General features: G+C 41.2%; 1 long non-coding RNA gene across 1 annotated transcript; it reads right to left on the bottom strand.

The window, feature by feature from the left end:
• Positions 1-12077: 12077 nt before the first annotated feature.
• Positions 12078-25518, bottom strand: LOC132779765 (uncharacterized). Its single transcript, XR_009631817.2, has 3 exons — positions 25309-25518; positions 24981-25086; positions 12078-12146 (listed from the first exon to the last, which is right to left on the bottom strand). It is a non-coding gene; the product is annotated as an uncharacterized lncRNA (long non-coding RNA).
• Between the last annotated feature and the right edge of the window lie 268 nt (positions 25519-25786).

The raw sequence follows: 25786 nt of genomic DNA, 5'->3' as shown, positions 1-25786 counted from the left end.
CCTCTCCATACTGTCTCAACTCCTATGAGATTTGTAGGCTTATTCTTTTCTTGACTTGTATGGATTTCCCATATAGCATTTCAACTTTTTCTTATATTTCTTCCACTTACCTCTCTCCCCAAAGCACACTCCAGTATTTCACTGAGTCCATTTCACACAAAAAGACTAGTGAATCCTTAGTTAAGCACATTTGAGAATGTTGCTGCATCAAGTATGACAACATCTCCTTGTTTAGATCTACAATTGGCCCTACATATTTGTGGGTTTGACTTTTGTGGATCCGATTATTCATGGATTTGATGGAAATTTTCTGTCTAGAAATCTTAAAGTCCTCCAGTGAGAATCTATGGTCATCCTCTGCCAGACAGCCAGCATTGTGCATTTGGGGTGAATTGCTATCTGTTTCTGCTTACTTGTTTCAGAAGCCCCTCCATATGCGTTTTCCAGCACCTCCCAAAAACGGGCACACTGCCAAATGGGGTTTTCATTCAGCATCCCCCCCAAAAAAGGTTTGATTTGGCCCATTGGCAACAACGAGGTTAAGAAAGCACCCATTATGGGAGGAACTTCTCACATGCTCCCTTTCCATATCCCTCATTAAGAACTGGATTTTAAAAGGCATCAGAATTACCACTCTTTCAGGATCATTTCCCTTTGTAGAGGAGGAGACTAGGTTTAATGCTTCTTAAAGCTCTTCTACTCTAGAGGAGAGGCAGGACATGGCTTAGCTTTGAGGTTCCTGGGCACCAGGTCCATCTTCCTAATAGAGAGACTGAGGGAGGGAGGGAGGGAGGGGGAAGCTCCTTGGCCCTTGGTTGCATGCGCTTAGCCTTGCCCTCTCCCTTTCCTTCTGCTGACCCAAGCTGGAAGCTTGGCTGTTTTCCATGTTGGTGGTGGAGGAGGAGGATGCCGGGCCTTGGAAGGTTAAAGATACCTCTCTTTATGTGATTGCTTGTCCTTATCCAGGCTCCTGCAGTACTGAGGTAGCCTTGGCTGTGCACTTCTAGGAGGACCAGGGAAGGAAAAGCCAATGACCTGGAGCTCAGTTGAGCTAGGAGTGCCATGTGGTCACGAAAGCAGAGGGGCAGCTGGTTATCAGCTCCACTTGCTTTTATGTCAAGCTGATTTTCATACTGGGAGGGGGCTTCCCGTTCCTTGCTCCTGAAGGGAATGAAAGGAATGGAAGAACTAATGAAATGGGAGAAATGAATTCCATGCACAACTCTACTTTCAACTTCTGTTGGAGGTTAGCTACACCTAATAGTTTCCCGGAGAGGTGTTTTCTTGTGTGTGTGGGGTGGTGGTTTTTACATTCTTATTGTCTCCACTTTTATAGGGCTCTGGTATCCCTCACCCCAGTGAATATGGAGGACCAACTGTATTAACCAACAGATATAACTTCAAACTTGAATGTGCATAATTTCTAGGATTCAATAAACATAGTAACAAAATTGGAAATTTGGTGGAAGAAATCCTAGACAACCAGATTCTCCAGAATACATCCTTACAGATTGTGTTGTTTTGTTGATGTAGCTATGCCCTATGCTAGGACAGCCTTCCCATCACTATGTGGATTGTTATTAGTGTTCTTCATTAGAGATTCACTTCAGAGATTTCCTCTCCTTTTCAAACGCACACCTCAAATTAATTAATAACTTCATCTCACATTACTGTAGTTAAGTACCAAGAAGAACCTAGTTCAAACCTCAATGCATTCATCAGTTCACTAGTTGCCTTAGTCAAGTCATCATTTCTTTAGTTTCAAACTTAACCATGCAAACCATAAGAGGAGAGCAATGGCTTCTCTTTCAAAGTTATTGTAAAGATCCTTTCTGAATGATTAAATTTGTATCACCATCACTTCTGCAGCGGCACTGATCACAAAAAATCAAATTCATGATACCATTTTCAACAGTCAAAAGCCGAAAACAGCTCAGGATGTGTTTATGAACTATCATTTACTTCAGGTCCCCACACCTTTTGGGAGAGTATGGTCATCAACAGCACTTGCTTTACTTGTGGCATCCCAAATCTAGAACCCTAATAATTTGAAATGTTCCTCTTCCTCTTAATTTCTGCTACTTCCCTGTTCTTATATTGCTTTATATGGTTTTGTATATTTTCATGTGTGTGTGTGCTTTTGAATGTATGCCATGTGCCAATAAACTTTTGGAATAAAAATAACAGGTTTTCAATCTTTAATATGAAACTAACAATCACTCTAAGTTCAACAGTGACAGAACTTTTTGTTCAAATGAAAATCCATGTAATAACTATAGAAGCATGAAAGAAGCTATATAAAAGCTTACTGTTCAGTGCAGTGACAGCTACATCACACTTTTTAGGGAGGGGGTCACCATGCGAGTCTTAAAGATGCCCCAAGGCTCTTTAGGACTGTTCCAGTTTTATTATCACCAACAATGGGTTCATAAATAGCTAGTGCTAGGAGTGTAATAGTCACTCCTAGTACTTTCTGCTTTTATTTCCACTCTTAACTTTGCTGTTTATAATTCCTAAGCCAGTATGATTCAGCGTTTGCTGAGTGCTATAGGATGAATATTCCGTATCTGGAATTCCAAAGTCCAAAATACTCCAAAATCCAAAATGCTCCTAAATCCAAAACTGTTAATGGATGAAACAGTGACACCTTTGCTTTCCGGTGGTTCACTATAAACAGATTTTTGTACACAAAATTATTACAAAAATTGTGTATAAAATTACTTTCAGTCTATGTATATAAGATGTATATAAAACATAACTGAATTTCGTGTTTAGATTTGGTCTTCAAAAAACCTAATTATGTATGTACATGCAAAATCCCAAATATTTCAGGTCCTAAACATTTTGGATAAGGGATACTCAACCTGTGTACAGGACTACATGTATATGTGCATACCTGGAAAAGTACCTGGGAAGACCAAGAGGTCGAACACTCTTCTCATCCTAAATATCTCAGTGTCACCTTACATCAAACGCTAACAGTTAGGAAACACTGTATGAACACCAAGCACAAAGTAGCTGCATGCAATAATATCTTGTAGAATCTCACTGGTAGCACATGGGGTGCAGACCCAAAATTAATAAGAACATCAGCCCTGGCCTTGTCTTATTCAACTGCTGAATATGCCTGTCCTGTTTGGCACATGTCTGGCCAGGTGGAGCAGATGAATATAGCACTGAATAAAACATGTAGAATAATCACAGGATGTCTCAAACCTACACCTGTTGATAGCTAGCTGGCTATCAACTAAGCTAGTTGTCATTGCCCCCCCCCCCCCCCATGTGCAACAGGAAGTTGCTGCCAACTGTGAGAGAAGTAAGGTTGAACATTGTGAAAGCCACCCACTGCATGGCTATCAGCCTCCTCCCAGTAGACTCAAATCAAGGAGAAGTTTCATGAGAACCATCACTCCCTTTAATGTTTCCCCGACAACAGCAAGATTATCCCTTTGGGTTTTGGGTAAACCAGGATATCTCAACTGGATGGCTCTCCACAAGGGTCTTCCTCCAGGAGCAAACCAAGAATGGGCAACTTGGAAGCCCCTGAACAGACTCAGAAGTGGAGTGGGCAGATCAAAAGACAACCTGGCTAAATGGCACTACCTAGAAGAATCCTCCACCTTGTGCAACTGTGGAGCAGAACAAACAACTCAGCATCTGAATGCTTGCCCACAGTGCTCTGCCTCATTCATAGAGGAAGAACTGTTTAAAGCTACAGACAATGCAGTCGCTATTGCCTGTTTTTGGTCTAAAATTATTTAGCCACTTGTGTTCCCTCTATTTTTTAAATTTTATATATAGGACCTTCTGAATAAATCCACAAGCATCTGGTTATGGTACTGTGCTTTTAAAAGCAAAAGTATAATATGGTAGAGTAAATTTCCTACTTCTTAAGGTCCTGCAGGCTTTTGTGCATTTTCTGTTGTGTTTGCTGCAAATACATTAACACAATTATTTTCTGGAAACTCTTACAATGCTTTTTTTTTTTTTTTTTGTAAAAAGACAGTTAACATATTTCATGAAAAAACTGTATACACTTTTAATGAAGTCGTTATGCACCCGATGAAGTAGATAGAAACCCATCATTTATTCTGCCATATTTAACTTGTCAACTTTGCAGAACCTTTAAAGATTCTGTTGCCCCTTTAGCCTTATAAACTCACAAGAGGAAACATGTTCTTAACATTGCCAGCTGTTTAGCCAAGTAGAAGGATTTTGGCAGACAGATCTTTGGCATCCTGGATATAGATTTAATTCCACTAACTTGGCTCTATTGAACTAAGTCAGGGTCATTGTGTTCTACAGATAGCTAACAGGAAGAACAGCACTCTGTACAGGTGAGCTGCTTCAAGATTAAAGGCACTTTCTGTACTATGTTTCAGAAATGTGCCAAACATAGTGACTGGGAGGCGGGTAGGAAAGCTTGCTCTACCTGATCTTGCTGTTTGTTTTAGAAATGGTTTAAGGTGGCAAATAGCTGAAGCCATTTAATAGACTAGTTGGCATATGCAAGTATCGTCGTCACCCTATGGCTGACTCAAAATACAGACATCTAGTCTTTATCATTACTTCTTCCCTTTGCATGTACTGCTTTAACCAACAATGCAACTGGAATATTGTGTTACGTTATTTATCTCCATGCAGGCTCGTAGCCAGGATTTTGTTTCGGGGGGGGGGGGGGGGGGCTGAGTCTGAGTGAAAGAGGGTCTACCCTAGCAAACCTTTTGTATTGTTACCCCAATACCCCCATGCATATGGGATATATTGAGCATGGTGATCAGATCATGATATGAATAAAACAACAGTTTAAATAATGTACCAGTAAGGCCTTCTCGTGGACCACCATCACAATTTCGGGGGAGGGGGGCTGAAGCCCCCCAAGCCCCCCCCCCCCCCCGGCTACATGCCTGTCTCCATGTATGTGTCTATGCACATACACAAGCAGCCCAAATCATTTGGATATAAATATCTGCAATACCATGATTGTACATTCTGAAATGAGCCCAGTAGATCCTATGGTCACTGTATATAAAGAAAATGGAGGAGGAGCAGAAAGGATGAAAGAAAGGGCCTCATCACAATAGAGGAAAAATCCACTTAAAATCCAGTTTCTGCCTCCTGCAGAATTCTGGGGTTTGTAGTTTAGGGAGGAGACTTTAACAGTCTTACTAAACTATAACCCCCAGAATTCTGCAGGAGGCAGTAACCGGATTTTAAGTGGATTTTTTCTCTAGTGCAATGATGCAAAAAGTTTTTGTTACAACACAACCAAGAATTAAAATAAAACTCAAGTTAGCATTGCAACAAAATGTTTCAGGTAGTGCCAGGAATTAGAAAACTAACAACAGAAACATAATTTGGATTTATTTTTAAAAGAGAGAGTTACAGTAACAAACTCCCCACAGATTTGCCTAACCTGGAGAAGCCCGAAGTCTCCATTTGTTCCTTTCCTTTTTATTCCTTTTCCTCCTCATGATTTATAATCCATTTATAAAATTGCATATTTGCATTGTTAAACTAGAACTCTTCAAATTTTAAAAGTAGATGAAGTCAAAGAACATCAAGCATCAAAGTAAGAGTAAAAACTTCATATGGGAAACCAAACTCTTGGGATTTTGAATTTAATACAGTATTTAAACACATACCATCTTTCCTATTTGACCTTCAAAGAGTTGGTCCTAATTAGAGTGCATGAAAAAGAAGCACAGGGCAGAAAATATCCATTTGAGAGGAATCAACAGCTTAGGTACCAGAATCTCAGCCCATTTAGGGTTTTTAAAATAGTTTTAAGAGCAACAATACAATGCTGAAAGTTCTAGTGGATCCAGATAGTCCGAAATAATTGGTTTAGTCTTCTATTTCTACATGTAAAATAGCAAAGCAATGGATGCAAATTCATGGACACTTATCAAACTAATATAGTCCTGCTTTGCACTCATTACATAATTATACAGATTTCTCAAACCTGAAATTTCAAAATAAGGAATGGGAACAGGTTGGGCGGCAATACAGAAATACATATTCCACATTATAAAGTTTTGATGTTATCTTTCTTGTTTGCTGTTGAATATACATATTAGGTTACTCAATTCAACTTGATTATGAATGTCTATTTTAAGTACTGAGCTGTAGATATTCTCTAAATTGTTTCACAAATACATGCACTACATTCATTCCAGGTTTTCGCCAGCATTCTTTGGCAAAAAAAAAAGGCTAAAAATCTTGCAAAATTAAAACTCCCATGATTCCACAGCATTGACCGCATGCCAATGAAAGTGGAGTCAAAATGCATTAATTCTGCTGTGTAGATGCACTTGGGGGCTGATGGGATTCTTAGGCATTGCTACATTGAGTAGCTTGGAGTCAAAAACAATGTTATGTAGATCATGCAGAAAACTATGGCACCTTGAACACACCCAACAGTGTCAGATTCTGGAAGCTAAAAAGGAACAGCCCTGGTTAACACTACAATGGAAGCCTATGAGGAAGCAAGGTATCTTAGAGGGGCAGATAGAAACCCTGCCTGAAACTTTGGAGGATTGCTGCCAGTCAAAAGTTGACAGTACTGGATGAGATGGACCACTGATTTCAATCCATGCATGGAAGCTGCTCATGTTTTTAATCTGCTTTTTGCCCACTTTTGCCTTTCAGTATCATGGATTATGATTCAAGACTAATTTTTTTTGCAAAGTTACAGGTTTTTGGCAACATGGAAAATTCTGGGAGTTGTAGCAAATCATGACGGACGCAGGGAGTTGTAGTCGTAAGAGAAATGCCTTATGCTCTGCTTAAAACACTCAATTTGAAGTTACAATTTAATTGTGGTGGTGGGAGTTATTTGGAAGAGAAGCGTGTTTTCAGAAATCAGAAGTACTTTGTATAATTGCAGAATATGTTCAAAGGCCTCAAGTGTGAAGAAGAAAAGATCAGATAAGTCTCGAGCATTGGTATAATGTAACAGGGAAGATACAATGAAATTTGCCTTGAGTTCAAGATGTATCTGCCAAGCACTCATTAAGTGGCTTTAGCCATTCTGATTGTTCCTCTGCAATCTTCCCATAATATTGGGATATACTAGCATCTCCTAAAGAGCTGTATTACAAACAACACAAGGGAATACGAAGCATTTTCCCCATTTGAGAATGCAAAGTATTACTGGTATTTGATGCTTTATATTTCATCACCACTGCAATGCTTACATGAAGCAAGCCCTTTTGAAATTATTGAATTTCTGAATAAGTGTACGATTGGCCCTTCACATTTGAACTTTTGTGGCTTTTGTGATCATTCCTAGAATTAATTAATTAATATCTCCTTCCTAGGAATCTCTAGGTCCTCCCAGGTGACTCTATGGTCAATTTTGACAGAAATTGACCATAGAAATACGCTGGAGGACCTAGACTCCTAGAGGGAACATTTCTATAGAAATTTCCAAGTCTTCCAGCATGTTTCTGTGATCAACTTACAGCAGGTAGCCACAGAGGTGCTCTGGCGGACCAAGAGATCCCTAGAGAGGTGTTCTTTCAGGTAAAAATATGACTTTATTTTATGGGGGTTAGGAGTGCAGGACCCTTACAAAAATGGGATTTTTTTCAAGTTTTCCTATTTTCACTAGGGTCCTGCACCCCTAACCCCCATAAAATGGAGGACCAATTGCATTTGAGATCAGGACACATTACAAAACAAGGGTGATAGTCTCCAAGGCTTTTGGAGACAATCAGTCTTAAATGGAGGTATTTAGTAAGATTGATAGTTTTAAGATTTTTAATGCTTTTATTCCAGCAAAAGAATCTATTTTTGATGTTTATGTTATGTTCCTATGTTTTCAGTAATTGCAGTGATTCTATTTTAAGTTATGTTTATTTGACCAATGTACTATTGGTTTTTTTGTTTTTGTTTGTTTTTGCTATTGTTTTAACTGTTACTTGCTGTAAGCCAACCCGAGTCCCTTCCGGGAGAGTGGGGCGGGATATAAATAAAATGTATTATTATTATTATTATTATTATTATTAGTATCAGAAGTGACTTGAGAAACCGTAATATATTATTATTATTATTATTATTATTATTATGACACAAGCAACAATACCAGCTTCAGCAAGTGAAGAACCAATTTAAATCAGCTAAAATCATAACAACTAGGTGACCATATGTTCAGTAGCCCCTTTAATGCCTGATAACAATATCAGCTTACCTATATTTTTGCTTGATAAAACTAAATCAGCAAATGATCAAGATCTTTATGTTATTTTCAAATATATCCTATAAGCATCACAATGAATTCCCAAATTAGATTTCAATACTGTGAAGGTTGCCTAAAGAGCAAACAGTTTGCTGACATTATCATTTAATGAAAGTGCTCCTTTAAATACATTTCTACATATGGCACAGGCACATGACCCAAGATAAACATATTGTGGGAAAGGAGCAGATGAATGACATGTATTCCACCAACGGCTGCACCAGAACAAGGACAAATCATGTTTGCACAGTTGATCAGTGTCTACAAAAACGTTCTGCTTGGTCAATATGAACTGCACTCCATGAACCTCTTCTGCCAGAGAAGAAGTTCCACAGATTTCTGAAAAGTTACCCATGAAAGAATGGTTTTATAAGACAAAGCAAAAATACATCCGTAAGAATTCAACATTGAAAGTGAAACTGGAAGAAGCTTTCAGTGACTTATTGTTAATGCGAAACATTCACAAAGGCTGGAGCAAGTTATTGTAAAGTGAATTTCTTGGTCAAGTATTTAGATTCTGATTACAAGTTATTTCTTAATTACATTTTTTTCTATGCAATATTGCACCAACTCTATAGAATTGACAGCACCGAACACTATTGTGAAATGTAGTATTGAACCTATTGTTAAGAGCACTGCTGATTCAGCAGACGTTGAATTCAGATACACATTTCAGGATTTGAAAAGCTTGAACCAGATGTAAGAAAAATATTAACTTTAATCTTAATGATATGTAGAATTTTGTCAGGCAACAGAACTCAAACATTAAAACAGAACTTGTACAAAAATATTTAGCAAAGTATGCATTCCAATATTCCCTCCATCAAGGTTTTCATGAGGTTTATTGTACATCTGCCTAAGATATATGCAAATCTATAGGCAAATACCTTTATAGATATACATAATTCTTAGGTAAAAGAGATAGGCATTTTTTTTCTAGTGTGACTAAAGTTGCTTCTCTCCCTACCCTTAAAGGTCCAGCTGATAAGTCTGTCAGCTTTGATGTTCTGATATTGATAAATCTCTGTTTACAAACAACTGTGGTTTCCATTCTGTGGAAAGATACATTTTAAAGGCATGATTCTTCTCAGAATGTAATGCCAATTTTTAATGATACATTGGTTCAAATGGGTACTCAGAGTAACTCAATTATCACTATATGCAAGACTGAATTGATCACTATATGCAAGACTGAATTGATCCAAATATAATTCAAGCATGCTGCCTCTACAAAGCAAATGAAATTGAATTTGCTTTTAGAAAAGTCATGTATCCTTGATTAGGTATTTAATTCTTCAACTCTCTCTCCCTAGGTCAGCAAACATTCTGGAAACTGATCAGTTTTGGGTAACCATTTTCTCCAACAGTCATTAAGACTTTTCTAACAAATCACACGTGTTCACGCTTTATCGGCACCGTTTTTCAATGTCTTGCTTTTTGGCCATTTGAAATTACTATATAGTACAATATAGTCAACACATGGTCCCCTCTTTAGACCCTGTAACAAAAATGGGTTCTCACTATGTATAATATGGGGCCCCTGGTGGTACAGTGGGTTAAACCGCTGTGCTGCAGAACTTGCTGACCAAATGGTTGACAGTTCAAATCCAGGGAATGGGGTGAGCTCCCGCTGTTAGGTCCAGCTTCTGCCAACCTAGCAGTTCAAAAACATGGAAATGTGAGATTAATAGGTACCACTTCGGCAGGAAGGTAATGGCACTCCATGCAGTCATGATGGTCACATGGCCTTGGATGTATCTTTGGACAATGCCAGCTCTTTGGCTTAGAAATGGAGATGAGCATCACTCCCCCCGCACCCTCTGAGTTGGACACAACTAGATGTAATGTCAGGGGAAACCTTTACCTTTATGTAGGATATAAAAGGATTGAAAGAACGGTTCAATGGCTGCAGCTACTATGGTACAGACTGAATGAAAATATGGTTTGTTTGCTTTTTGCAACCACATTTTTCCAACTCAACACCATCTTCTCTTTAGTCTGCATATAGACAGTATAATAAAACTTGCAGCCACTTTTTTTTTCTCTTCTGATCCCAGGGAGGATGGATAAGAGTGCTATTTCCCAGAACCACTCAGGAAAGTTTGGAAACAGCTTTAAAGGAGAAACCCGAGTGTCACAGCTTGGGCTACTGAGTGACCTTCTTGCTCAAAACAGTGCATCGTTTGCAAAGGAAGGCACTACCTTGTTTGGATGCTCATCTGGAGGGTGGGAAACAGTGGGAAGAGAATAAAGAAGCACTCAAGAGTTTCAGATGCAAAGCAGATCTGCTGCTCACCTGTAGTAAAGAGCTTCTGCCAAGAAAGCTTCTTGGAATCCCATTTTCAGAGGTAGGGAGAGAGGGTGAAGGCTGCTTGTGCCTTGCAAATGTGGTAAGCCATTTTGAGCAGTGCAGCAAGAAAGCCCACCTAGTCAGCTACTTGCAGTTTGGCACCAACATCATTGGATGAATGAAAGGTGGAGGAGGTGGCCAAACAGATACCTGTTTTTCCAATCAAGCCTTTCATCTCAATAATACTACCTCCAGAATCAAGAGAAACAAATACATTGCCTGTCCTACACAGTGCTTTCTCCCTCACACTCCTTTCCTTATTCTACTTCCCCTCCTGTATGCTCCTTTGCAGAGTGAGGTGGGACGCTCCACGTGGTCCTTTGAAGTTGGTTCCAAACTTTCCCTAATGCTTCTAGGTGTGGCCACATAAGGTGCTGCCTGCATATTTGACAATTTCTGCTTTTTAAAACCATTTCCACCTCTTGACAGTGTCCAGGTACCTGTGTGAAATTTGAACAACTTTGCTAAGAAGGATAAACTGAAAGAAATTTACAACTTTAAAAAATATTTCATATCAGAAATGTTAATACTTGCTAGTGATGAAGCATTCAAGAAAAGCAGCATACTCAAAAGTTGCTGCTTATTACACCAATCTATTTTTTTAAATTCCCAAGCAAGAGAGCTGAGACAGTAGCTTTGTAATAGTACTACAGAAACTGATCAATTTTAGATTGCCTTCCTAATGAGCAATAGTTCAATACTATAAGCAGAGTCTCCGGTGGCGCAGTGGGTTAAACCGCTGAGTTGCTGAACTTGCTGACCGAAAGGTTGGCCATTCAAATCCAGGGAGTGTGGTGAGCTCCCATTGATAGGCCCAGCTTCTTCCAACCTAGCAGTTAGAAAACATGCAAATGTGAGTAGATCAATAGGTACTGCTTTGGCAGGAAGGTAATGGTGCTCAATGCTGGCCACATGACATTGGAGGTGTCTACAGACAATGCTGGCTCTTGGGCGTAGAAATGGAGATGAGCCCCCCAGAGTTGAACATGACTAGACTTAAAGGAAACATTTACCTTTACCTATAAGCAGAGTCAGCAAGGAATTTTTCATAATATTTAGGAAAAAGAGAACATTTAACAAACTTCTGCAACAAGGCAGCACAGTAACTACTTGCATTCAGTAGCTTATAACACTCAATCTACCTTCTAATACAGAGCTTCAATGAAACAGCACATTTAAATAAAACTCAGATGTTGTTTCCTATCAGAAACTAGAAGGCCACAAGTTTCCAAAGAGCAAAGGCTTTATTTAAACACAGGCATACAGTTTGGCACTTTTGCATAACCACTTGAATAGTGCCACCTCTCCCATCCCATTCTGCTTCAAGCCCTCCCATCTCACCCTGTTGGAGGCCGCTGCAGTGACGTGTCCACCTGAGTTTCCAGAGTGTGGCCTTAACTCCTCAGCTGCCATGGCCCCTGGAGACAAAGTTCTGTAGTGCACTGACTTCTATCATAATCAGAGTCCGAGTGTCACAGAACTTTGCTTCCAGAGACCAAATTTACTTTTTCTTCAACCAATGTCATCAATCGAATGGCCTTTTCCTCTTGCCAACTAAAAAACAAAAAAGAACAAGAGAGACAGTTAAAACCCCAAGAAAGTCACCCACAGAGATAACACAAGGGGTGACCCAAAGTTCAATAAGTTCTCACTCCCAAGTATGTGCATTCCGATTCTGGATCCCTAAGTAAAACAATTATTTGTGAGCAATATTTCTAACTATGAGCACTGGTCTATTCAGGGACTCTCAAGCCTGGTGCCATAGCAGATGGGTTTAAAAAAATTGAAAAACCCACAGTTCATATTGGCAGCTTGTTTCTTCTCTTTCCCACCAACCAGAAGTAGGCGAATAAAGAAGATCAGACAGAAATATATCTGTAATGTACATTCCCACATATGTTTTAGACATAACTCCAGCTGCACAGTAAGGGATGCAGCAAAGCACTCTCGTTGAAGGCCACGTCTACACACCAGGCATGGAAAATACACCCACTACGTATCGGAGCTAACCGATCCCTATAGGAACAAAAGCTCTTCCCACACCCTGAGCCCCCTGTTCACCAGGGGGGCTGGAAAGACATGAACTGCTGCATGCCACGTTTTGTCACCTTGGCAAGAGGGAGGGAGCCCACCTGTCTGTTCCATGCATGAAACTGAAGTTGCCCAAGAGCCCACAGAAGTAAGGAGTGGCCACCTAAGGCAACCCCCCCTTATCCCACAGTCATCCAAGATGCATGGGGAGTCCTGCCCACCAGAAGGACTAGAAACAAATAGAAGGATTGTGTCCCCTTTCCAAGGGAGAGTGAGCCCATCTATCTCTTCCACACATGAATCTAGAGTTGCCCATGAAACCACTGCAATCACAAGTGGCTACATAAAGCAAAGCAATCTCTAATGCAATCCCCTATCCCTAAGGTTTCCAAGCCTATATGGGGAACTACTGCTCACCAAAAAGATCTCAAAACATGACAAGGAACTACTGCATGCCAATCAAGAGCCCACTGGTCTGCTCCATGCAAGAATCTAGAGTTGCCCACAAGTCCAGTGCAGGAAGAGGTGACTCTCTAAGGCAACCCTGCATGGGGAACCTTGCTCACCAGAAGTTCTGGAAACAAGGCAGGAGCCACTGCATGCAAAGCTTTCTCGCCTTGCCAGGGAACAAGAGCCCACCTATCTGTACCATGCAATGGTTTGGAATTGCCCACAAGTTCACCGCAAGTAGAAGTGGTTCCCTAAGGGAAACCCCTCATCCCATAGAGATCCATGCCTGCCTGGAAAGGCTTTTCACCAGAAGGTATGGAATGAAGACACAAACTGCTGCATGCAAGGCTTTGTTGCCTTGCCAAGGGAAAGGGAGTCCACCTGTCTTTACAATGCCAGGAACGGAGTTGACATGAAACCACTATAGCCTGGAGTGGTTCCCTAAGACAATCTGCTTCTTCCATAAGGATCCAAACCAGGATGCAGAACCCTGCTTACCAGGAGCTCTAGAAACAAGACAGGCAAGGGCCTATCTGGACCATGCTGGGAATCCAGTTGCCACAAAACCACTACAGCACACATGGCAAACTTCAACTCTCCAGGTGCTTTGGACTTCAACTCCCATAAATCTTAACAGCCTAGGAATTGTGGGAGTTGAAGTCCAAACACCTTCCTATGCAGTGGATCCCTAAGGCAATCTCCCATAAGGATCCAAAGCAGGATAGAGAACCCTACCTGTCAAGAGTTCTGGAAATATAACAGGCAAGAGCCTACCTGTTTGGGCCATGCTGGGAATCCAGAGTTGCCACAAAACCACTATAGCCTGGAGTGGCTCCCTAAGGCAAATTCCCATAAGGATCCGAACCAGGATGGGGAACCCTGCTTGTCAAGAGCTCTGGAAACAAGGCAGGCAAGAGTCCGTCTGTCTCAACCATGCTGGGAATCCAGAGTTGCCACAAAACCACTAAAGTTGGCATGGACAAGCATCAGTCCTCCAAATGCTTTGGATGTCAATTCCCACAATTCCTAACTGCTGGTATGAAATAGCTCCCTAAGGCAATCTCCCATATGGATCCAAAGCAGGATGGAGAACCCTGCTTGTCAAGCCCTCTGGAAACATGACAGGCAAGAGGCTGCCTGTCTGAACCATACTGGGAATCCAGAGTTGCCATAAGGATCCAAACCAGAATGGGAAACCCTGCTTGCCAGAAGCTCTGGAAATAAGACAGGCAAGAGCCTATCTGGTTGGACCATGTTGGAAATCCAGAGTTGCCACGAAACCATTGCAGGTGGGCTCCCTATGGCAACCCCCCCCCCCCCCTCTGTATCCCTAAGGCTTCTAAGCCTACCTGTTCTGCTAAAGATCTGGAGACAGGAGCAGAAGTGCTGCAGACAAGGTCCAAGAGCAAACATGGGCAAACGTGGACCCTCCAGGTATTTTGGACTTCAACTCCCACCATTCCTAAGATCCCTTTCCTTTTCCCCCTCAGCTGCTTAAAAGAAGCCTGAGGCTGTCAGGCATGGTGGGAGTTGAAGTCCAAAACACCTGGAGGGACCAAGTTTGCCCATGCCTCATACAGACCTTGTAAAATCACAACTTCCAGATTGCTTAAGCGTCTGGGGTGGGGGGAGGAAGGGGCCTGAGGCTGTTAGGAATGGGAGTTGAAGCCCAAAACACCTGGAGGGCCCAAGTTTGCCCATGCCTAATACAAATCTTGTAAAATCATAACTTCCAGAATGCTTAAGCAGTTGAGGAGGGAAAAAGAAGGGGCCTGAGGCTGTTAGGAATGGTGGGAGTTGAAGTCCAAAACCCCTGGAGGGACCAAGTTCGCCCATGCCTTGTAAAATCACAACTTCCAGACTGCTTAAGCGTCTGAAGGGGGTGGGGAAGGATGGGCCCTGGGGCTGTTAGGAATGGTGGGAGTTGAAGTCCAAAACACCTGGAGGTATTTTCCCATGCCTGACCAAGAGCCCACCTGTCTGGATCCAGAGTTGACAGGAAACCACTGCACCCCTTAATCTGTAAGGCGGACCCATATATCCCAAAGCCTACCTGGGAAGCCTGCAGAGCAGAAGGTCTGGAAACAAGGCAGGAGTCCACTGCATTGTGGCCTGGCCAAGGGAGAGAGAGGGGGGGGGGTTCCCTGCAAGGCTCCAGAGGGGCCAGGGCGCCCCTGCAACTCCCTCTCCAAGGGGCATTCCCCATGCAAAAGGCTGGGAAGGGGAAGGAAGGAGTCTAGGAGAGCAGCGCTGGCCTCCCCACCTGGCGCCCCCTTTGCACCTGGAGCCCAAGGCAGCTGCCAACGCAACAGGTCCGTCCTCCAGCTGCAACGGAGGAAGGAAGGAGGGAGGGAGGGAGGGAGGGAGGGCCGGGCGTCTCCGCTGCAGAAAAGGGGGAGGGAGTGAGGGAGGGAGGAGGGGAGGGGTCGCCAGGCGGTGGTGCAGCCCGGTCTTCTCCCCTCCAGCCCCGCCAACGCCACGGCTTTGCCTGCCTGGCCCCAGCTGCCTCCTCTCGCCTCTGCCGCTCCATCTTGACTTTTGCCGACGTGGAAATTTTGGGTTTGGAGACGAGCTGCGCTCTTATTGGCCAGCCGAGGGCGGGGTCGGGGGTCACGGCGTTATGCTGCTGCTGCCGCTGCTCCGCGCCAAGGAGTCTCTCCTCCTTCCCTCTCTCCCTCTCTTTCCTCGGCAGCGGCGGGGGGTGAGGCAGAGGCGGTGGCACAGCGGCAGGCGGGGCCACGCCCACCTCAGGAGGAGGGCGGAGGGAGGGGAGCTAGGAGGCGGAACAGCGAGAGGGAGGAGGAGGAGGGGGGGAAGAGGGGAAGACCTGCGCGCGCAGGACCCCAACACTATTGCCTTGCCCCCCAACTGGGGTGGAAGGAAGGGGCTTCTGCAAGGCAAGCTGAAAGGGAAGGTGGCCCAGGAGAAAGCGAGAGAGGATCATTTATTTATTTATTATTTCATTTTTTTATTATATCCCCCTTTCTATTATTCTATTCTCTCTATTATTATATTATATTATTTATTATTTCCTTTTTTATTATCCCCCTTTCTATTCTATTATCTCTATTATTATATTATTTATTTATTATTTCCTTTTTTATTATATCCCCCTTTCTATTATTCTATTCTCTCTATTATTATATTATATTATTTATTATTTCCTTTTTTATTATCCCCCTTTCTATTCTATTATCTCTATTATTATATTATTTATTTATTATTTCCTTTTTTATTATCCCCCTTTCTGTTATTCTATTCTCTCTATTATTATATTATATTATTTATTATTTCCTTTTTTATTATCCCCCTTTCTATTCTTCTATTCTCTCTATTATTATATTATATTATATTATTTATTATTTCATTTTTATTATCCCCCTTTCTATTCTTCTATTCTCTCTATTATTATATTATTTATTATTTCCTTTTTTTATTATCCCCCTTTCTATTCTATTCTCTCTATTATTATATTATTTATTTATTATTTCCTTTTTATTATCCCCCTTTCTATTATTCTATTCTCTCTATTATTATATTACTTATTATTTCCTTTTTATATTATCCCCCTTTCTATTATCATTCTATTCTCTCTATTATTATTTATTATAATTATTTATTATCCATAAAAATTACTATTGTACATGAGCCCCCGGTGGCGCAGTAGGTTAAAGCCCTGTGCCGGCAGGACTGAAGACCCAACAGGTCGCAGGTTCGAATCCGGGGAGAGGCGGATGAGCTCCCTCTATCAGCTCCAGCTCCTCATGCGGGGACATGAGAGAAGCCTCCCACAAGGATGATAAAAACATCAAATCATCCGAGCGTTCCCTGGGCAACGTCCTTGCAGACAGCCAATTCTCTCACACCAGGAGTCACTCCTGACACAACAAAAAAAAAACTATTGTACATCATTATTACCATTCTCTTTTATTATTAATACTGTCCGTCCCCTGCCACGCGTTGCTATGGCCCACTCTGGTGGTCATGGCAGTTCTGTGTGGGAGGTTTGGCCCAATTCTATCGTTGATGGGGTTCAGAATGCTCTGTGATTGTACAAATCCCAGCAACTACAACTCCCAAATGTCAAGATTCTATTTTTCCCAAACTCCACCAGTGTTCACATTTGAGTATATTGAGTATTCATGTAGAGTTTGGTCCAGATCCATCACTGAGCTCTCTGGATGTAGGTGAACTACAACTCCAAAACCAAAGGAGACTGCCCACCAAACCCCTCTAGTATTTTCTGTTGGTCATGGGGGAACTGTGTGCCATGTTTGGTTCAATTCCATCGTTGGTAGGGTTCAGAATGCTCTTTGATTGTAGGTGAACTATAAATCTCAGCAACTACAGCTCCCAAATGACAACATCAATTTTTTGAGTGAAGGACATACATTGGGTTGTTAGGTGTCTTGTGTCCAAATTTGGTGTCAATTTGTCCAGTGGTTTTTGGGTTCTGTTAATCCCACAAACGAACATTACATTTTTATTTATATAGATTGTATTGTATTATTTTTCCCCTTATTATTATTATATTACCTCTATTATTATATTTTTATCCATCTCTCTATTATTCCTCTTTCTATTCTAAATATTTTGTTATATTATTATTGTTACTATTATCCCTTCATTTATTACTATTTTAGTTCTCTATTATTATTAATATTGTAAAAACTTAATTTATTATTATTATCTCCTCTCAATTATTACTATTTTAGATCATCATTACCCTTCTCTATTATTAATATTGTATTAATTTATTATTATATTATTATCGCCTCTCAATTCTATTTTGGTTCATTATTATCCTGCTCTATTATTATTAACATTGTATTAATTTATTATATTATTATCTCCTCTCAATTATTACTATTTCAGTTCATTATTACCCTTCTCTATTATTATTATTATTACAACATCTTATTCCCCCTCTCATTATTTTATTATTATTCTCTCTATTTTATTATTTAAAATAATTTATTACCTCTCTCTTCCTGGAAAAATGGGATGTGTGTACAGTTGACTTCTGCTAGAAGCTGGCCATGGACTTGCATCAGAGGATCTAGAGATACCATGCAGGCAGTCCCTATGCTATCCATAGCTAATATATATGTCTACTTAAAAAATGTACCTGTTCTGACTTACATAAAAATTCAACTTAAGAACAGACTTACAGAATCTATCTTGTTCGTATCTTGGGGACTGCTTGTATTTTCCTTTTCTAAAAGTGCATCTGTCAAACTATTAAGTTGATCCCACTTCTAAATGCCACAGCTCAATGCTATGGAATCAAGTAAGGTGTGGTTTTACAAGGTCTTTTTCTGCCTCTGACAAACTACAACTCCCACAATTCCATAGCACCGAGACCTGGTAATTACAGTAGTAGTAACTCCAATATGCCAATGATAACGTAATCTGTGCGCATTCAGAAGAAGACATACAAGCTACTCAAAACACCTTTGCAGAAGAATACGAAAAGCTCAGCCTCTCTTTGAACATTGAGAAAACGCAGGTGCTCTTCCAGCAGGTATAAGCCAATCCCTCTGCAATGCCAAAAATACGGCTTAATGGTATGACATTAGAAAATGTTGACCATTTCCGCTATCTTGGCCGCTACCTCTCCACAAAAGTCAACATTGACACTGAAATACAACACTGCCTGAGCTTGGCAAGTACAGCATTTTTCCGAATCAAGCAAAGTGTGTTTGAGGATCTGGACATCCGTAGAGATACCAAGGTGCTTGTTTATAAAGCTATTGTCCTCTCAACCCATGTTTTGTTATAGACCTGCAAAACATGGACTGTCTACAGACGTCACACTCAACTCCTGGAACGACTCCATCAGTGTTGCCTCCAAAAACTTTAAATCTCTTGGGAAGACCTGCAGACAAATGTCAGCATTCTGGAAGAAGCAAAGACCACCACCATTGAAGCGATGCTCCTATGCCAACTCCGTTGGACTGGCCACATTGTCCAAATGTCCAATCACCTTATCTCAAAGCAGTTACGATGCTCCCAACTCAAGACGGAAAATGTAATGTTAGTGGACAGGAAAAGAGATTTAAAGATGGGCTTAAAGCCAGCCTTAAAAACTGTGGCATAGACACCAAGAACTGGGAGGCCCTGGCCCTTGAGTGCTTTAACTGGAGGTCAGCTGTGACCAGCAGTGCTGCAGAATTTGAATAGGCACAAGTGGAGGGTGAAAGGAAGAAACATGTCAAGAGAAAGGTGCATCAAGCCAACTGACTGGGACCTCCTTCCGCCTGGGAACCAATGTCCTCATTGCGGAAGAACATGCGGATCAAGAATAGGTTTCCACAGCCACCTACGTATCCACTGCCAAGATACTACACTTGGAGGCCATCATCCTCGGACTACAAGGGATTGCCTAAGTAAGTAAAGTACAGCAGTGTCAAACTGCATTAATTCTACAGTGTAGATTCACCCTAAATCTTTAGGTCCTCTAGCTTGACTGGAGGAAGATGGCTATAGAATTGCACTTCAGCACAGCTTGTAACCATATTCCCAGATCGATCTTATGCGAGACCAGTAGTACCTCCGTCTTATCTGGATTAAGCTTCAATTTGTTTACCCTCATCCAGTCCATTATCAACTTCAGGCAGCGTTTCAGGTGTGGGGTGGCTTCCTAGCATCCAATGGAAAGGAGTAATAGAGTTGAGAATCATCCGTGTACAGGTGTTACTGAACTCCAAAACTCTGGATGATCTCTCCCAGCGATCTCATGTAGATGTTAAGTAATGTTGGAGATAAGGATGAGCCCTGTGGGACCCCAGAGTCCTCAGGCCATGGGACTGAGCCAGACCCCCCCCCCCAACACCACCTTCTGGAGGTGGCCCACAAGGAAAGATCAGAACCACTGTAACACAGTGCCTCCCAGTCCCATCCCCAGAAGTCGCTCCAGAAGGATACCTTGGTCGATGTTATCGAAAGCTGCTGAGAGATCCAGAAGGACCAGCAGGTCACACTCCCTCTGTCCTGCTCTCCACATAGATTCTACATCAGGTGACCAAAGCCATTTCCATCCCATGTCCTGACCCGAATCCAGGTTGAAATGGATCTAGAAAATCAGCTTCATTCAAAAATCTTTGGAGTTGTTCAGCCACCACCTATTCCAAAATCTTACTAACAAATAGTAAATTTTGGACAACTATTACTATAGTTGTCCAAAACAGTGGGATTGATGGATTGTTTTGTTTTTTTCAGAAGAGGTCTCACCACAGCTTCTTTCAATGCCATGGAGACCCTGTCTTGGTGGAGTGAGGCATTAATCAGCCCCCTTATCCAGGCCATGCTCGCTTTGGCTTGTTTTAACAGCCAAGAGGGACAAGGGTCAAGAATACAGGTGGTGGCCCAGACTTCTCTCAAGATTTTGTCGGCATCCACAGGTAAACCAATTGGAATGAATCCATAGAAACTAGATAAGACAGTGCAATGGCTACCTCCACAAGAGCTACATTAATAGTGGTGTACAAATCATCATGAGTCCAGCTGATTTTAGTGGCAAAATGGTGGGCTAAATCCTCACAATGGGCAGTCATATAGAACACATGATCCTCTCCTTTGGGGTTTAATAACTCTTTAACTACTCTGAACAGCTCTGAGGACTTATTTTTAGCAGTTGCAATAGATGTGAAGTACACAGTTTTCTTCGCTGCCTCGATACCCCTGCTGTACGCCTTCTGGTGGTGCCTAGTTTTCTGGCAGTTGGATTCACTCTGATTCGTTTGCCACTCAGACTATAGTCTCCTTCCCATCTGCCTCATTGCTAATATCTTCTTGGAAAACCAAGGGGCCAAGTGGGAAGGGGACGTTTCGGAGCAATCATATCGATAGCCCTGGCCATCTTCGTATTCCAGAGATCAGTCAAAGCATCAATGGAATCACCTACCCTGGTAGATGGGAAGTCCCCAAAAGACATCAAGAATCCATTTGGATCCATAAGCCTCCTGGGGTGGAACATCTTAATGGATCTGCCACCTCTGTTGAGGAAAGGAGTCCCGATGAATCAGAACCTGACCAATAAATGATCTGACTATGATGAATAGATTACTGAAAGTTCTTCCTCCATGAGAGTCTGTCTCTGCTCTCCGTGATAAACATCAGGTCAAGAGTGTGTCCAGCCTTATGTGTGGGGCCAGCTATCAATTAGGGCAGCCCTGTGGTTGTCATGAAGTCCTGAGCTGCACCTAAAAGGGTTAATTCAGCATGAATATTGAAGTCTCCCAGCACCAAAAGTCTGGGAGAGTCCAAAACCAGGCTGAAATGCTGAGTAGGGACTGTAATGAAAAGAGGATACTATACTGACTTCTAGTTACATAATTGTATTGTAGATCCTTGTTGGAAAAATGGTTCAAAGGAAGCATTGAAATAATAACCACAAGCCATGAGTTGTAAAATTGTATCAATACCTGGAAACATTAAACAGAAAATATATGGCATTCCACAAAAAAAGCATTTTGGTAGCAATAAGTCTACACCCAGTTCTTGCACTGACTAGTGTAAATGCCAGTAACAATGTAATTAATACATGGTAAGTCATAAACCCCTGGCATAATGGTAAGTTGGCTGGCATGAACACACACTTTTCTGCCAACTTGTGAAGCATGCCTATGCAGCTGTTGATAAGAATAGCTTATTACAGAGAAGGATTTCAAGCAGGAATTGTTTGTGAGGATTGTATAGCTCATAAATATGTATTGCTCCACCTTCACAGATAAAGGCTTCGATGAAGCAGGAAAACAAAGTCGATTTCTAACCGCACCCTGAAATTTGCCTCTGCACTCTCTCTCCAAGTTGGCTTAAGTGCTGGCATGGCAATATGGAACCAGGTTTAGAATTGTCACAGCTACAGCTGTCTAAGACTTCAGTTATTTCCTGGATATCATATTTTTTTTCCCTTCTCTATATTCCTAAGCCCCCCCCCCCCCCCCCAAATAATAATCTGGTAGACATAAATTTGTGGCCAGCAATGTGAGGATGTAATTGAACAGATTATTTTTTATTAAAACTTTCAAAAAATTACAAGTTATAGTAGTTTCGACCAGGGTTTGAAAAACTTTTCCACTTGTGACCTCTTTTGGCCCAAGAAATTTTTCACAACCCCTTTCCACCTGAAATATTTGCATGACCCCAGGTAGGTGTATAAAATTGGTATGAAAATAAAAAAAATTACTGATAATTAATCAGCATTCACAAGGCTTGCTAAACAGGCTGGTTTTTCTTTTTATGAAGTACAGCTGAAGCATCTTCTACAGAGTCCACTGTAAACAATACATGTTGTTACTAACAGATTCTAGTAAATGCCTAGTTGGCATTCAGAAGCCTTTTATTGTTGCCAAATTTTTGTGACCCCAACATTGAACTAAGATGACCAGTATCTTCCTTTGAAAGATATCCTACAGCTTCTGGTATTCATCTGCAGTCTCCCATCCAAGTATTACCCAGGGCTGACCCTGCTTGGCTTCCAAGATCAGACAACATATGGTGGCTTTAGGGTATTTAAGTGGCTATTTTGTTAGCAATTTTATTCTATTTAAGTACGCATGCAAATTCTATAATAACCTATAATCCTATAGGACAGTGGTTCTCAACCCATGGTTTTTCCCAGATGTTTTGGCTTTCAGCTCCCAGAAATCCTAACAGCTGGTAAACTGGCTGGGATTTCTGGGTGTTGTAGGCCAAAACACCTGGGGACCTACAGGTTGGGAACCACTGCTATAGGACAATAGCCATGTTTTCTTCCTTCTGCCTTGTCATTGCCTCAACAGTCATAACAGTGCAAGATGAAGTTGAACCAAGCACATCATGTGTCCACACTTGAATCATGTAATATTCTTTCAACACCTTTAGCAAAGTCATAAAATTAAGTGTTACAGTTATGGTGCAAAAGGATACAATGATTCCTTGTAGTGTCACAACCCTAACACTGTGCCATGGCAGTGAAAGTGTGGTCAAAATGCATTAATTACACCCTGTAGATGTATCCTTAGGCCCCTTCCACACAGCTGAATAAAATCCCACATTATCTGCTGTGAACTGGAATATATGGCAGCGTGGACTCAGATAACCCAGTTCAAAGCATATATTGTGAGATTTTCTGCCTTGACATTCTCGGTTATATGACTGTGCAGAAGGGCCCTTAGTTATGATGTTACTATTGCAAAAAAGCAGCAACTACCTTTTAAAGCTATGCAACTTTTCATATAAAAGTTAAACAAGTGTTTGCCTATTGGCAGTACTGAACCACATTCCCAGAAATCCTCCAGATAAAGGGTAGCAGGGCTCTTTAGTAACATTAGTTTTTAACTTTCTGTCTGGTATTAGAGACCAATATTCTGTTTTAAGAATTAAGATAAACCATGGAAAGTTCTTTCCAGTGCAGAAGATTGATTTTCATTCACTCAAGCATTCTGTGTAAGCATGTGATCATACTGACTGCTTGCATCCTAATTCCTTTGAAGTAGCAGCGCACACTGCAGTTCCAGCTACTGCTGCAAGCTTGACAAGGAGGCTGACATATTTATCAGCTATCACTCATGACAAGTTGCTGAATGAAAAAGGTTCTGCTTTGTATAGTACTTGCTGGTCCTATTCTGCACTCTCTGCCAAATTATTATGGGGGCCTCTCGAAGGCTGTGATAAAAATTGCTAGGAAGTTTCCCCAACTCTACGAGAGAGTTAGCCAGCTCGTCCACAATTAGCCAAAGCAGAAGGTACATGATAGGACATTTATGATCTGCATCAGTGTTTCTCAACCTTCCTAATGCCGCGACCCCTTAATACACTTCCTCATGTTGTGGTGACCCCCAACCATAAAATTATTTTCATTGCTACTTCATAACTGTAATTTTTCTACTGTTACGAATCATAATGTAAGTATCTAATATTCAGGATGTATTTACATTCACTGGACCAAATTTGGCACAAATACACGATACGCCCAAATTTGAATACTGGTGGGGTTGGGGGGGATTGATTTTATAATTTGGGAGTTGTAGTTGCTGGGATGTATAGTTCACCTACAATCAAAGATAATTCTGAACCCTACCAACAATAGGATTGGCACTTTTCTCCCTGGCTTGAAGGGACCCACTGGCGCGAGCCTCCATCCATCCTCACATGCTCTCCCTTGCCCACACATGCACACCATGCTGCCATGCGCCAAGCACACCTGCTCCCCCTTCCCACTTGGAGTCTCAGGAACAGCCCTTTCCTTGGCTGAGAGACCGGCTGAGAGAGAGAGAGAATTAACTGACAGGTTGATAATCAGTATATATGTATATACAATAGAGTCTCGCTTATCCAACCTTTGCTCATCCAACATTCTGTATTATCCAACGCAGTCTGCCTCCCACCCAGATGCACAGCTGTTTCAATACATTACAATGTTTTGGTGCTAAATTCGTAAATACAGTAATTACTGCATAATGTTACCATGTATTGAACTGCTTTTTCTGTCGATTTGTTGTAAAACATGATGTTTTGGTGCTTAAGTTGTAAAATCACACACACACACACACACATAGTTATGTAGGTTTCTCGCAGTCATCATGTGCCACTAAATCATTGTTAACACCATCTTTATGTTGTGGTACTTAAAGATTTGTTATATTCAGCTTCTATGTTGATTATTACAATTTTATCCCATCCTTCCTCCAAGGAGATCTATTTCCCTCATGATGTATTATAAGTTTAAAAGTGCAGAAAGTTTAAAAGTGCAAAGTATAATTAAAGTGATCATTATCATAGCAACTGTTAGTTCCACCCCCCTCCCCAAAGAAGGACAATATCAATGAGCGAACTTGACCCAAAACTAAACTCACATACTTACACACATTAAGAAGTAGTTCATTAATAACAAATAAGGCAATATATCTGTGTAATACTCACATTCATTGCTTGCTTTATATAAAGCTGAAGAAGAAGAATGATGAAGAAGATAAAGCTGACAGTTCCTGGGTGTAACCAAAAGCATAGGTAGAAATATTTCTCTTATCTGAAAAAAAGAAATTCTTTCACTTTGCAGAGAAATCTTTGTATGCTGAGTTTTTCAAGTATTTCCTTTACTAATTGCAACCTGCTTCACATAAACACACCACAATAACTTGGGGGCTGAAATCATTTACACTGGTTCTAAATTATAGATGTGCATAGTTGTATCTCTGTCATCAAATTTTCATACATATTTGAGAATATCTTTGAACAAAGCATTTCTCACCTCTTTCCATCCCTTTGTCTTCATATGGACTCCCCTTCAGCTTGTTTTTCTTCCTCCATATGCTTCTTTTCATCTATAATTTCTCACCTTTTTTTTTTTTACTGTTTTTGCCTTTCAGGTTTTGATCTTTCCTTTGCATTTTTTTACCTTTTTGATCTTTCCTTGACTAGTACAACATTTGGGTATGGACCCATATGCAATGCTAGTGAGTTGGCCTTTATACTGTAACCACTCTGCTATGTGTACTGGATATTGATTTTACACAGTGTGCGCGCAGTCCAAAAAATCAATACTTCAGTAGACTGAACAGAGTGTGTGGTGGTGTAATGGAGCCCAGCTTGCTAATGTAACATGCAGGGGTCCTCATTCAGAGATTGAGGTCAGTCACTAAATGGAAATGTGTTTTCTTATTTTGTCTATTTCAGTGTTAGGGCCAGTGTATTTAACATATCAGGCTGCATTAAAGTAACACCCAGCT

Source organism: Anolis sagrei, chromosome 6 (genome assembly GCF_037176765.1).
Source record: "Anolis sagrei isolate rAnoSag1 chromosome 6, rAnoSag1.mat, whole genome shotgun sequence".
NCBI lineage: Eukaryota > Metazoa > Chordata > Lepidosauria > Squamata > Dactyloidae > Anolis > Anolis sagrei.
This window is presented reverse-complemented; position numbering and strand designations above follow the sequence as displayed.